Below are 15,452 nucleotides of genomic sequence, written 5' to 3'. Positions count from 1 at the left end.
TTTCCAAGTCCTCTACTATCACCAACCCGGAGAGGACAAAAAATACACATCGTTTTTCAGATGAGGCCTAACTAAAGTCTTGTCCAAGGACACTGTAGTTCTAGTTTTATACCAAATTGTCCATGCTATACATCCTAGCACTCCATTTGCTTTCACAATAGATCCCTATGTATACCACATGTAATCGATCTCCATGTAGAACCCTTCCATAAAAATAATCCTCTGAGAAAATAACCAATTCCTTATTCAATCCATTATCTATCGCACTGGATTCTACCTTAATAAAGTAATCTGTTATGCGGTACCCCCTCAAAAGCTTTCTGAAAGTCCAAGTAAATAGTGTCGATAGGGTTATTTTCCTCCACCAACCTGGTTATCTGCTCAAAAATTCAACGGTTGGTGAAACATGACTCTCTTTTTCCAGATAATTACACCATAAACATTAAACACTAAAAATGTACAATTAATAGATACTTATTTTTCCAAGAAGAACAGTTGTTGTACCCATTTCTGGTTGTCGTGCCTTGCCAGGCCCACCATCTTAAAATAACCATAGCTTAGAAAACCATGAATGCAAGTTTCTGCTCACCTGCAGTCTGACCAAATTATTAACAATCATCATAGGCAGTCCCTCGGAATCGAGGAAGACTTGCTTCCACTCCTAAAGCGAGTCCTATCGTGGCTGAACAGTCCAATGCAAGAGCCACAGACTCTGTCACAGGTGGGACAGACATTCGTCAGGGTAAGGGGGTAGGACTGAGACTGATTTGCTGCACGCTCCTTCCGCTGCCTGCGCTTGATTTCTGCATGCTCTCGCTCTTCACGCTCGCGGCGTTGAGATTCGAAGAGCTCAACGCCCTCCCGGATGCACTTTCTCCACATAGGGCGATCTTCAGCCAGGGACTCCCAGGTGTCAGTGGTGATGTCACACTTCACCAGGGAGGCTTTGGAGGGTGTCCTTGTAACATTTACGCTGCCCACCTTTGGCTCGTTTGCCGTGAAGGAGCTCCATATTGAGCAATTGCTTAGGGAGCCTCATGTCTGGCATGCGAACTATGTGGCCTGCTCAGCGAAACTGATCGAGTGTGGTCAGTGCTTCAATGCTGGGGATGTTAACCTGGGCAAGGACGCTGATGTTGGTGCGCCTGTCCTCCCAGGAGATTTGCAGGATCTTGCGGAGACATCATTGGTGATATATCTCCAGTGACTTGAGGTGTCTTCTGTTCATCGTCCATGCCTCTTATCCATACAGGAGGGTGGGTATTACTACAGTACAGCCCTGTAGACCAGAGCTTGGTGGTAGATTTGAGAGCCTGGTCTTCGAACACACTTTTCCTCATGCGGCCAATGACGGATAGGTAAAGACAATCTGGTCCATCAAGCCTGTCCCACACAATTGTGATACCTTGTGTATCACAACATATACAAATTGGCCAGAAATAGCAGAGAACCCAGGGACTGGGAGAAATTTAGAACTCAGCAGAGGAGGACAAAGGGTTTGATTAGGGCAGGGAAAATGGAGTACGAGAAGAAACTTGCAGGGAACATTAAGACGGATTGCAAAAGTTTCTATAGATATGTAAAGAGAAAAAGGTTAGTAAAGACAAACGTAGGTCCCCTGCAGTCAGAATCAGGGGAAGTCATAACGGGGAACAAAGAAATGGCGGACCAATTGAACAAGTACTTTGGTTCGGTATTCACTGAGGAGGACACAAACAACCTTCCGGATATAAAAGGGGTCAGAGGGTCTAGTAAGGAGGAGGAACTGAGGGAAATCCTTATTAGTCGGGAAATTGTGTTGGGGAAATTGATGGGATTGAAGGCCGATAAATCCCCAGGGCCTGATGGACTGCATCCCAGAGTACTTAAGGAGGTGGCCTTGGAAATAGTGGATGCATTGACAGTCATTTTCCAACATTCCATTGACTCTGGATCAGTTCCTATGGAGTGGAGGGTAGCCAATGTAACCCCACTTTTTAAAAAAAGGAGGGAGAGAGAAAACAGGGAATTACAGACCGGTCAGCCTGACATCGGTAGTGGGTAAAATGATGGAATCAATTATTAAGGATGTCATAGCAGTGCATTTGGAAAGAGGTAATATGATAGGTCCAAGTCAGCATGGATTTGTGAAAGGGAAATTATGCTTGACAAATCTTCTGGAATTTTTTGAGGATGTTTCCAGTAGAGTGGACAAGGGAGAACCAGTTGATGTGGTATATTTGGACTTTCAGAAGGCTTTCGACAAGGTCCCACACAAGAGATTAATGTGCAAAGTTAAAGCACATGGGATTGGGGGTAGTGTGCTGACATGGATTGAGAACTGGTTGTCAGACAGGAAGCAAAGAGTAGGAGTAAATGGGGACTTTTCAGAATGGCAGGCAGTGACTAGTGGGGTACCGCAAGGTTCTGTGCTGGGGCCCCAGCTGTTTACACTGTACATTAATGATTTAGACGAGGGGATTAAATGTAGTATCTCCAAATTTGCGGATGACACTAAGTTGGGTGGCAGTGTGAGCTGCAAGGAGGATTCTATGAGGCTGCAGAGCGACTTGGATAGGTTAGGTGAGTGGGCAAATGCATGGCAGATGAAGTATAATGTGGATAAATGTGAGGTTATCCACTTTGGTGGTAAAAACAGAGAGACAGAGTATTATCTGAATGGTGACAGATTAGGAAAAGGGGAGGTGCAAAGAGACCTGGGTGTCATGGTACATCAGTCATTGAAGGTTGGCATGCAGGTACAGCAGGCGGTTAAGAAAGCAAATGGCATGTTGGCCTTCATAGCGAGGGGATTTGAGTACAAGGGCAGGGAGGTGTTGCTACAATTGTACAGGGCCTTGGTGAGGCCACACCTGGAGTATTGTGTACAGTTTTGGTCTCCTAACCTGAGGAAGGACATTCTTGCTATTGAGGGAGTACAGCGAAGGTTCACCAGACTGATTCCCGGGATGGCGGGACTGACCTATCAAGAAAGACTGGATCAACTGGGCTTGCATTCACTGGAGTTCAGAAGAATGAGAGGGGACCTCATAGAAACGTTTAAAATTCTGACGGGGTTAGACAGGTTAGATGCAGGAAGAATGTTCCCAATGTTGGGGAAGTCCAGAACCAGGGTACACAGTCTAAGGATAAGGGGTAAGCCATTTAGGACCGAGATGAGGAGGAATTTCTTCACCCAGAGAGTGGTGAACCTGTGGAATTCTCTACCACAGAAAGTTGTTGAGGCCAATTCACTAAATATATTCAAAAAGGAGTTAGATGAAGTCCTTACTACTAGGGGAATCAAGGGGTATGGTGAGAAAGCAGGAATGGGGTACTGAAGTTGCATGTTCAGCCATGAACTCATTGAATGGCGGTGCAGGCTAGAAGGGCCGAATGGCCTACTCCTGCACCTATTTTCTATGTTTCTATATACACGCCACCCCACCCAAAACCATGTGATCTCCTGGGAGGGGCAAAAAGCCAGATAAAAATCCCAGGCCAATTTGGGAAAAATAAATTTGAGAAATTCTTCTCCGATCCATCTAGGCAATCAAAACGAGTCCAGGAGATCACTCTGGCTATTAAATTCCCTGCAGTACCTACCTGCTGTAACAGATAGTCTCTGCCGCAGCCAGAAACAAATCCAGCTTTTGCTTGAAGGAATTCAGTGAGTCTGCATCCACCACATATAATGGCAGCTTGTTCCAGAGGTCTACTATTCTCTGTATAAAGAACCACCTCCTGACATCTAACCTAAATGTAGCCTTATACAACTTAAATTTGTGCCCCCTGGTCCTGCCTATCCTATTTAATTGAAATAAACTGTCAGCTGAAACACTGTTGCTTTGGCAGAACTGCAGATACAGGGATCAGTCGCTATGTTCAAACAAACAACAGGCATGGAGAAAATAGAACCAAGTTGAAAGCACAACCAATTGTGAAAAATTTGAATGAAAGTATCCTGAAGATTAAAAGCCTATTTAAAAACTATTTTCTTAGCTATTATACCTTTATCTGGAGCAGCCAATTCAATTCAGGTTATATTACAAAATTAGAAAAACGAAGTTTAAAAAAAATAGAAAACATCCCTTTCGGTCTTTGTTAGAAAAAATAAAATGAGAAAAACAAGTGGAAAGAGCTATTGCAATTTCAGTGTAAGTAATTAATTTTATTTAGTTTATCTTTTCTTTATAATACTGGATATTAAAAATAGATTTCTAGAAAATATCAAGTAATGCCCTATGATATATGCAGTAACTTTTATACTTTGAATATGAAGATATAAAGAATACATAATGAGAAACACTATTTAAATTTCACAAACAAACTGTCTCTTCAATGTCAGAGTGCCAATTACTCTTGGATAGCATCATGCGTAGATACGGATATTATGATCAATAGTTCATCACACACTGTTAGTATCACCGCTTAAATAAATAATTAAAATGATGCAATGTAAAATAGATATATTAATTTTAAATACAAATTGCAATGATGCACAAATCAGAGTGGTTTCAGTAACATCTATGATAAGGTCTTCATGAAATAGTAAAAACTTATCTCTCAAAGAAAACTTTATTGCAGGTATGGTAAAGTAATATTATTGATAGGATTAGCAATTCAACCTGGTGTGCAAATAAAAACTTTTCTCCCATTATCAAAGTTTTAAAAAGTACAATCTGGTGCACCTGTGTATTTCAAAAATAGAATTTTGTGTTTAACCCATGTGGTAAACGGCTGTCATATCATGTATGCTGAATTTACTCCCCTACGAGATAACAATTTGACAGGAACTCATTTCCCAGAAGCCACTGGCAGTTTAAAAAAAATCAGAGCCTGTGTCCACTGGCACTGAGCTCACAGGTGCAGCCATAGCAACTCTCACCCGATAGCTGCCTATTTTATAGTACCCACTTGGCACAAGAAAAAGACTGCCATACTGGAACAAAACTCCAGCACTAAAGGTAAGCCCATGTGTCCACTCGCCTACACCACACGCTGTATAACTCGGATGCTAAATAAACCATTATCAAATACAATAGTCACGGGTGTAAGAGATCGAAGTAACTCATCCAGACTTGAACCACTTGTTAAGAGTGGCAATCACCCACCTTGGTTTAAAATGCAACTCTCAATAAACACAGCTCCACGTATTCAAACGGATTTGCAATTTTCCTCAGTCTTTATTCCAGTGTGATGTGTTTTATTCTTTAGGCCTATCGTGTATTTTCGCGACAACTTAATAGGTTAATACCGTATTTAAAATAATTCAACAACTTTCAAACTGCCTTGACCCTAGCCAGCCTGGCAATAATGTGCAGCTTAAATTAAAATGTACGACAGAACCCGTCGGCACCAGACAGTAAATGTTCTTTCCTTTTTAAAAAAAACTTCCCGCTCGCGTATTTTATTGCCGGTCGAGAAGATTTATTTTATCGTCACTCACATAAATAAGAGTAGAGCACAAACAATTCCTGAATCCGTCCGAGCAACCTGAAGCCAACGGCAGAGGTGGCTTCGTTTCATTCTGACGGCCCGCGAGCGAACTCGAACCCGGCGCCACTGCGCAGCGGCGGCGCGTTCGACCTACATTGTCCGCGCCCCTTGTGTCGAACCTGCCTCTGGAGCGCGCGCCTGTCTGCCTGCGCGAGTGACGCGATCGGCGGATTGATCGTCCTTTTTGCGAGGGGGGCGGGGTGTGCTGCGGCCTGTCGCCTGCCTACGTGCTTCCCTTGGCGACGGGGGCCTCGCGCTGTGTGGCTGCGGGCTCGCGGAGAGAGAGGGGAGGGTGGGAGGGGGAGGAGGAGAGAGAGACGTTAATCGAATCACAGGCGAACGAGAAAAAAAAGGGAGGTCGATCCCGTTTGCTTGCCCAGCGCCGGACAGAGCGATCGGGGCCGCGCCTCCTCCTCCTCCTGTTCCTCCTCCTGCTGCGGGGAGGAATCAGGTAAGTAACATTTACTGTAATGAAAGATCATTAATAAATGGAGGCGACGGCGATCTCTCAAACTGCGCTTTAAAAAAAATCTCAAACCGAGTGGCGGGCTAGCAGCTCTTCTCCATATCTCTCTCTCTCTCGTGGTTTTGACGCTTGCCGCCGTGAGGGACGAGGGCTGAAGAGGAGAAAGAGGGGGCGGCGGCGACAGCAGCCGTGCCGCCTTTCTCTGTTTGTAACCGGCTTGTTCGCGGTGCCGGGTGTGTGTGTGTTTTAAATGTCAGCCGGCGGCCTCGAGCTGCGTCAGAATGGGGAACGGTTTAAAAATTCAAAAAATAACAATCGTTTTGTTCAGAGAGTGACAGGTCCATGAGCCTTTGATTTCATCTTTTCCCTGTCTTTGGTTAATGGACACCTATTAGGAACGCCGCCTTCTCTTTTATATATATGTGTAAATTGTCAGTAAGTGATCTGGTTTTGAATTAAGGGCAAGTGCGTATGTTTCATCCCCCCTCCTCCCCTCCCGGTGTTTGTCCTTAAACCGATGGGCCTCTCTGAATTAATGGCTAATTACAACCTGACTTGATACCCTTCCTAACTATTGTGACGTCGGAGAATTGACGGCGGCTTCGGCCAGTGGGAAAGTGGGCCGGGTCCGTTGACTCGCAACGTCAGCGCGCTGATGGCGAGTTCCGACCAATGGGGGACGGACGGGGACGAGGGCGGTGCTTTCGTTGGTCAGGTTAGGTGGAGTGGTCACGGGGAAGAAGCGGGCGGGCGGGACGGAGTGGGGGAAAGAGAGTCAGGTCGATTTCAATCGGTTTAATTCATTCCAAGTAGATTCCGATTACAAGACACCTGCTCTCCTTCCTCCTTTAAATGCAGCGTGTGTGAGAGCTGTATGAATAATGCCTCAGGACGAGCTTTTAAATCCTCTTTGTGGCTTGTAGAATAAGTTGAGTAAAAGGTCAAGTTCAAAAATGGGTTCAAAGATTTTTTGGTACATTAATTTTATGCATTTTTAATGATCTTTGATTTTTAAACGGTATTTAATAAACTGGTTTGTGTGACCTGTTTTTTTAACTTATACATCCAGTGCATTTTTCAGCTTGTTACGTTCATTTTCTATATACAAGGGTATTACACCGGTTGGAATGACCCTTCCTATTCTGTATCCCATTTTGTTTCTGCGCCTCAGGATTATATATTTAGCCTAATGTGAGGCTAAAGATTGCCAATAAACCCGAATTTTGTTTTCCCGGTCGATGTTTTGGGGGGTGGGCGAGGTTATTAACGTGAAGTGTCTATCGGGTTGGATTGAGGCTGTGAGTTTGGGTCCACCTGCTGATCAGGTTTGTCGCCGTTTTGAAAAGAGCGAGATTTGGATATACTAAACAATACTAGTTATCCAGTACAGAATTCAGAACCTAGTTTTTTCACCATTTCTCAATCAGGAACTGGTGACGAGAGTTATATATATTTTTTTTAAACAATGAAATGTACGTTCTTCCATTTTTCGCTGTCATTATTTTGATATCCCAGCTTTAAAAGTGGCCATGAACCCTGTGTATACCAGTAAAACATGCCAGATCCTTCTTTAGCATTTTCGGGTTTTACACCCACAACCTTGTGATTCAGGTTAAAACGGCCAGAGCCGTGGTCATATAATAATTTTTAAGCCTCCATAAATCCTATTTAATGCAGATCATGATCCGTGTTTATTTTTACACTGTAATCCCGGGAGTCCCCAGATTAATTTTATGTTGATATATCACAATTCTTAAATAGAACGTTTAGGTTTAACTATCCGATCAGTTTGCGTTACTTAGTGTTCTTTCGAGTTTCTAAAGTGATTAGATTGTTTGGCTCAAACGTCCATTTAGCTTCTTCGACCTTTTGTAAATTTTAAGTCATGTCGTCATGGTTTTGAGGCTTAGTGGTAACCAAAGATCCGAATCTATCTTGATAAATTGTTAATGTTCAGTCAAAAAAGATCATCTGTATAATTAGCTCGTTTCATATATGGAGGAAAACACGTGTATAACATATGAATGTTACTCCTACCTTATCAGTCGTAACTTTAAACGTGCTGGGATATGGGCGTGGTTGGCGGAATTATAGAAACTGTAAAACCACACGCTGCATGCACAGTGACAGAAGGCTTGTTGCTAAGTTGCAGCTATATATCGCGAAGCGATGATGGTGACATGCCTTTTCTGTTTCGATGTGATAACACTTCTCCTTTGGTATCAGTATAAGTTTACTTTAAAATAATCGAGCTCCGTTGTGGGAACCTAAAACATAGATATCGGATTGCCGATAACACTTGCGCTTACTGGGCGAGTATCTGATGTTTTTAGTTATAAATTCTATTGAAATACAATTTGAATATCGATTTATGGAGTTGGAAGAATTTTTCTACTTGCTTGCCTTATTTTAAATGTTGAAATAATCCAGTATGCAAAATATTATAAATGGTCCTCCCCAGAGTGATTTTTCATACTGATTTAGTTGCCCTAAATTCTCCATGCTTGCGAGAATAATTTTATGATTTTTGCGGAAAACAGTAATGCAGGAAAGAACACAAAAGTAGTGACTGGAGTTCATAACTGCTTAAAGTGTTGGATAATTTAGTTTCTGTATTGCAGCATCGGAGCATAAGTTATAATTGCAGCATGAGTTAAAACCATCAGTGTGGAATTGTGTTTAGCGGATGACCTATTGCACAGCATGTTTCTTCGTTTGTGATTTAGAATTTGCTGGTACTGTAATAAATGCTAGGTTTTGATTGCGCTATTTAGTTACCCAAAGTACATTTCTATATACCGCGTCATTTTGTGATCAGCACTGCAGCTGCCGGGAAGTCTGTGGGAGTCACCAGTAATGCTGCAGAGCATGCTCTGGAATCGTTCACTTGTGATTTTTCTGGATAACTTATTAAAATGACATTACTGGTGATCATTTGGATATACCAGTTCATAAAGTCGTATTGATGTATATTAAGTGAGCATGTTACCCACAGTTTACTTTGCCAGTTGGTTAACTTGCTTCCTATATATAAAAAGCATCGGTTTCCTTTAGAAAAGTAATTTAATTGGAGACGATGATATTCTTTGACCACACCTGAAATCTTAGTGTATTCTTGGACTTGTGATGCAAAATGCAGAAAATATTGGTTTGTGTTTTGAATCATTCTAAGGGGGATATTTATAATTGTAATTTTCATGAGGAGCAAGAGGACTGGGAGGAGAAGGGAAATCAATACTCTCTTTCCGGTGGGGTGGAGGGGGGAGGGGGGAGAAGGGGTTATTGTCTACCATTATGGATGATTCCTTTATGGAAACATTTGTCAAGTACCAGTTTATTTCCTACATGTTCACTGTAAACTATTAAATTAAAAAAAAATAATTAATTGCATATATTCTTGACCTGGAGTATTTCAGTGTATTGCAATTTATTTGTAATCCTATTTTTATTAGACCTATTTAAAATATATATATATTTTTTTTAAATATGCAAATTTGCACAATTATGATTTGCTTCCTTAATGGTTAATGTGTTGCGGGAAAAGATTAAACCATTGTAGTTACAATGCAGGAATGATGTATAGATGCAGCTGATTGCCACAGTGATGTTTGACAAGGCACAATTGATCCCTAATTTGAAAGTTAGTTTTCCAATTTCGTCTCAAATGAATTAAGGGACGTTGAAAAGTCCATGCAGCATATTATCCGAGAACAGTATACGGTATATAGGATACTCCATCTTATTTTGATTTGAACTTTAGGCTGTCTCACTTTTTCAACATTTTATTGTACATCCAGGTGCTAAGTGTTATCTTATTACTGAGAAATAAGTTGAAAGGAGTAAAAGAGCAGGAAGTTGTGAATATGTGATGCCATGCTTGAGCTTTAAAGCCTGAATATTGTAGAAGGAAGGAAAAACTCAAGGAGCTAAGTAATTCCACAGTTTTGAGGTTCTGAGAAAGAAAAAGTTCAAGTAGGAGACTGTCATCATAGGCAGTCCCTCAAAATCGAGGAAGACTTGCTTCCACTCTAAAAGTGAGTTCTTAGCTGACTGAACTGTCCAATATGGGAATTACAGTCTCTGTCACAGGTGGAACAGACAGTCGTTGAAGGAAAGTGTGGGTGGGGAGTCTGGTTTGCCACACGCTCTTTCCACTGCCTGCGCTTGTTTTCTGGATGCTCTCAGCGACGAGACTCGAGGTGCTCAGCGCCCTCCCGGATGCTCTTCCTCCACTTAGTGTGGTCTTTGGCCAGGGACGTCCAGGTGTTGGTGGGGATGTTGCATTTTATCAAGGAGGCTTTGAGGGTGTCCTTGAAACCTTTCCTCTGACCACCTGGGGCTCGCCTGCCATGTAGGAGTTCCGAGTAGAGCGCTTGCTTTGGGAGTCTTGTCAGGTCTGCGAACAATGTGGCCTGCCCAACGGAGCTGGTCGAGTGTGGTCAGTGCTTCGATGCTGGCCTGATCGAGAACACTTAACACTGTTGCATCTGTCCTCTTGGGGAATTTGCAGGATCTTGCGGAGACATCGTTGGTATTTCTTCAGCGATTTGAACCATACAGGAGGGCGTGTCTCACTACAGCCCTGTAGACCATAAGCTTGGTGCCAGATTTGAAGGCCTGATCTTTGAACATTCTCTTCCTCAAGCGGCTGAAGGCTGCGCTGGCGCACTGGAGATGGTGTTGAACCTTGTCGTCGATGTGTGCCTTTGCTGATAATAGACTCCCGAGGTATGGAAAGTGGTCCACGTTGTCCAGGGCCGCGATGTAGATCTTGATGACTGGGGGGCAATGCTGTGTGGCGGAGTCAGGTTGGTGGAGGACCTTTTGTCTTACGGATGTTTAGTGTAAGACCCATGCTTTCGCAAGCCTCGGTGAAGATGTTGACTGACTTGGAGTTCAGCCTCTGAATGTGCACAGACGCAAGGGTCGTCCGCATACTGTAGCTCGACGACAGAGGATGAGACTGTCTTAGATCTGGCCTGGAGGAGATGAAGGTTGAACAGGTTCCCACTGGTTTTATAGTTTCGTTGTGTGAGGTGGAGCATTGCAGCAAGGAAGATCGAGAAGAGGGTTGGCGTGATGATGCAGTCCTGCTTGACAACGGCAAAGAAGGGGTGGAATTTCTATAAGATATTTAGGATTTCTCTCTAGACCAATATGTTTTAGTTCAATGAAGGAGGTGATGCTTTATCTAGTTCTAGGAAATTAAATGGAGCAAGTAGGTCATAATGTAAGAGTGAGGAAACATCAAGAAAACAGCTACTAAAATGTAATTAGGTTTGAAATAAAAATTTAAAAGGAAAGGGAACAGATAAAGCTGCTTCACTAGGGGAGCAGATTTCAATCATACAAGGAAGGAATTAACCTAGATTAAATTGCAAAAAAAACCTGGTAGATAAGGTGGTCGACAGTTAATGGGAAACTTTGAAATGGGAGATGATTAGGGTATAAGCAACACATTCTCTGCAAAAACTGAAATTCCTTGGATGAATAGAAAAAATTGAAATAAGACTTCAAGGTATATGACATCTAGAACTAATAAAATAGAGGAAAATCAAGAAGTATATGAAAAAGTGGAGGAAAAGCAAAACAAGTATAGACTGGCAAAGTGGGGGATGAAGAAAGACCAGCAAGGAACTGAAAAGGGAAATGGAAAATAATTTTATAAACACACAAGGTAAAAGTTAGAGAAACGGTAGGACTGGTTAGAAATGAAAAAGGAAATCTTGTAGAGGATGAAGGAATGGTAGAGATAGTAGGTGAATGCATTGCCTTTTTGGTACAGAAGATTATAATGCTGGGAAGGAAAGGGTACAAGAAGAGGAAATCGAACAATTAGACTGGTTAACTTTCAATAAGGAAATAGTGTTGAAAATGTTAGTGGAGAAACCACTGAACCTTGATGGTATGTATCCTAGAAAGGAGGAGAAAATAGCAGAGTCTCTGACCACAAACTTTAAAGCTTTCTTGGATTATGGATGTCATGCCAAAGAATTGCAGGGTTGCCAGTGTAACACCTTGGTTAAGGAAAGGGATGCATGAGGTAACTATAGACCAGTAGGGTATGTTTCAAGTGGCCATAAATATAGAATAAAATTAATTCTCAGTTAGCAAGGCATGAGTTAATTAAGGGCAAACGGCACATTTATAAAACACAAATTGCACCTGACAAATTTAATAGTTCTTTGCAGAAGTAATGGAGTGTGTTAACAAAGAAAATGCAGTGGATATTGTGAAAAAATGGATTTTGTAAAGATGTTTGATAAGATGTTGATTGGGAAGCTTGTTAAAATTAAGGTTATCTCCATTTCGCTGCAGAATATTAATTCACTGGCATACAAGGATCTTGGCATCCACAACCTTATAATGGATGATTGCAATGACATTGTGGATTTGACTGAAACATGGCTCACGGGTAATGACATCTTGCTCCTTACTGAAGCTTCCACACCTGGCTATACTTTCCACCACTGCGCATACACGATCTGTGTGCTCTGGTGGTGGTGTGGTCCTCCTCACCAAATCAAACCTTTTTCCCCCCAACTCCTTTTGGCATAGTTCTCTCCTTTTGAGTACCTCATCTTCCACATTCCCGACTCCTTTAAATTCCCCTTTGCGTACTACTCCCCCAAGGCCTGTCCGAGTTTCTCCGAGATATCCTCCCTCATTTCCTCCATTAGCTTCTGCTCTGAATAACTTCTCATCCTCAGTAATTTGAAACTCATCTCTGCTCTCCTTGCTTGTTCTCCTGAATTCATTGCCTACTTGTCCTCCCTGAACACTCCTCTTATTCAGGTCCACTCTCTTGACCTTGCCATCTCCCATGACTTCGCTACACCCATGGGTCTCGATCATTGGCAAGGCCATTTCCAGCCACCTTTCTTGTATTCCTAACCTCCACAGTCCTCGACCTCCTGCCATTCCACTTCTTGCTGCAGTCGTACCTGGAAAAAAAATCTCATCACTTTCAAACTCTCAACTCCATTTGCTACAATATTTCTACAGTTGTCAATTTGCTCAACCACTTCCTCACCCTACCTTTTTGATATCCTTATCCCCAGCAAAGTGTTTACTCTCTCCCATCCTGGTACTTGACTATTCCAACAAACTCCTGGCCAACCTCCCACGTTCTACCCTCTAAATTTGACATCATCCAAAGTGCTGCTGCCAGTGTCCTAACTCGCACCAAATCCCATTCAATCATCCCTGTACTCACTGACCTACATTGGCTCCTGTTTAAGCAACAGCTCAATTTTTTAAATTCTCATCCTTGTTTTCGAATCCCGCCGTGGCCATGCCCACCCTATCTCTAATTTCCTCTAGCTCCACAACCCTCAGATATCTGTGCTCCTCTAATTTTGGCCTCTTTAGCATCCACGATTTTAATTGCTCCACCATTGGTGGCTGTACCTTCAGCTGCAAAGGCCCTAAGCTCTGGAATTCCGTCCTGAAACCGCTCTGCCTCAATACACCTCTTTCCTCCTTTTGAGATGCTTCTTAAAACCTATCCCTTAGACCAAGCTTTTGGTCATCTGCCGTAATATCTCCTTGTGCGGCTTCTTGTCAAATTTTGTTTTATAATGTTCTTGTGAAGCACCTTGCGACGTTTTACTATGTTAAAGGCGCTATATAAATAAAAGTTGCTGTTGTTGGTATGGCCCCCAACTAAGCTCCCTCAAGTCCAAGCTCCGTAGATTTTAGCACACGTTGCACAACTGGTTTAGCCATTGAGCACCAGATCTGGTTGGATCACATCAAACCTGTAGCTTAACCAAAACTCTGTTGGCCATATTCAATCCCGCTGATGTACATTGGCTCCCGGTATCCCAAAGCCTCAAATTTAAAATTCTCATGCTTATGTTTAAATCCCTTCATGGTCGTGCTGCTCCCTGCCTTCCTAATCTCATCCAGCCCAGGTCACGGCCATGAAGAGGGCACAGAAGATATTTACTAAGAAAAAAGAAAAACTTGCATTTATAAAGCGCCTTTCACTACCGTTTCCAAGCACTTTACAGCCAATTAAGTACTTTTTTGGAGGTAGTCACTGTTGTAATGTGGGAAATGCGACAGCCAACTTGCGCACAGAAAATTCCCACAAACAGCAATGTGATAATGACCAGATAATCTGTTTTTGTTATGTTGATTGAGGGATAAATATTGGCCAGGACACCGGGGATAACTCCTGCTTTTCTTCAAAATAGTGCCATGGGATGTTTTAAGTCCACCTGAGAGAGCCGACACCTGAGTGGTTTAGCGTCTCATCCGAAAGACGGCTCTTCCAACAGTGTAACCTCCCTCACCACTGCACTGGAGTGTCAGCCTAGATTTATGTGTTCAAGTTCCTGAAGTGGGACTTGGACCCGCAACCTTCTGATTCAGAGTGTGCTACCCACTGAGCCACAGCTGACACTGTAGGGAATGAACGGGGGTGATAGTAATGAGGATAAATTGGAGAAACTAGGTCTGTTTTTACTAGAACAGAGAAGGAAGGTTAATAGGTGATCTGATAGTGGTTTTCAGAATTGAGGTAAATTGAAAAAGTATTGGTCAGTGAATTGGTGATAAAAGACCATAAATTTAACTTCCGTACTAAAAGAATGAAAGGAAAGATTGAGATTATTTTATTATGCAGAGTTGTTAGCATATGGCATGGTCTACCAAAAGCAATAGCATATATTGAAGTTTTCATGTTTTTTTTTAAGTGGATAAATGTTGGAAAAAGAAAAATAATTGTAAGGGTATGGGGAAAGAAAAAAAGACTGGATAGCTCTTTTTGGAGTGCTGGTGCTGTCGTGATGGACTAAATTGCTTTGTGTGCTTTAGAATCCTTCTGTGCTTTAGAATTCTGATTCTTGATTTCACCACGGGCATTTAGGTTGTAAGAGTGTGTGGGTTAGTGTTCTTAGAGTTTTGAACAACAACAATTCGCATTTATATGGCACTTTTAATGCAGGAAAACATTCTAAGATCCTTCACAAGAGTATAATCAGACATAAATTGACATTGAGCAAAAGAAGAAAATGTTAGGAGTGATTGAATGCTTGGAGGTAGGTTTTGTGAAGGATCTTAAAGGAAGAGGGAGAGGTCGAGACATTGAGGGAAGTAATTCCAGAACTTGGCAACTACCACAAAAGGAATAGAATAAATTGCTCAAATGTTTTTTTTCTTGACCAGTGACTTGTAGACCTAAAATGTTTATACCATAACAAACATCATGTAAATAATTTGTAACAAATATTCTTTAAATTTACTCACTGAATTGCTCATCTTTTAAAAATTGCCCATATGTTTTATTCACAGGCCTGCTGGCTCAGGTTTGATTCTTGAGTTTTGCTTGTTTTCTTTAGCTTGCGTCTACTTATCTTTCCTTCCTAATATGTTTCTGTATTCAGCAGATGTGTATGCTGAGCACCCAGGGATCTCTGTGAGCCATCTAGATTCTAAATAAATGTATTACCTGTGTGTATATCACTGTTCAAGTGGTGCTAGGAACCAGTTTGCTAGTTAT

General features: G+C 42.1%; 1 protein-coding gene and 1 long non-coding RNA gene across 7 annotated transcripts in view; one reads left to right on the top strand and one right to left on the bottom strand.

Moving 5' to 3' along the window:
• Window positions 1-5,585, bottom strand: part of LOC139249047 (uncharacterized) — a 125,606-nt gene extending 120,021 nt beyond the window's left edge. For both annotated transcript variants that reach the window (XR_011591119.1, XR_011591120.1), the window contains exon 1: window positions 5,429-5,585. This is a non-coding gene — a long non-coding RNA (uncharacterized lncRNA). The remainder of the gene's footprint in view (window positions 1-5,428) is intronic.
• kiaa0232 (KIAA0232 ortholog) overlaps window positions 4,844-15,452 on the top strand; it is a 131,804-nt gene continuing 121,195 nt past the window's right edge. For 4 of the 5 annotated variants that reach the window (XM_070872265.1, XM_070872264.1, XM_070872259.1 and 1 more), the window contains exon 1: window positions 5,782-5,929. The gene's annotated coding sequence lies outside the window, so the exon portion shown is untranslated. Of the gene's footprint in view, window positions 4,947-5,781; window positions 5,930-15,452 lie in introns of those variants that run through there. The other variant, XM_070872262.1, reaches the window with a different exon arrangement.

Source organism: Pristiophorus japonicus, chromosome 2 (genome assembly GCF_044704955.1).
Source record: "Pristiophorus japonicus isolate sPriJap1 chromosome 2, sPriJap1.hap1, whole genome shotgun sequence".
Lineage (NCBI taxonomy): Eukaryota > Metazoa > Chordata > Chondrichthyes > Pristiophoridae > Pristiophorus > Pristiophorus japonicus.
The sequence above is the reverse complement of the archived record's forward strand: the minus strand, read 5'-3'. Positions and strand labels throughout refer to the sequence as shown.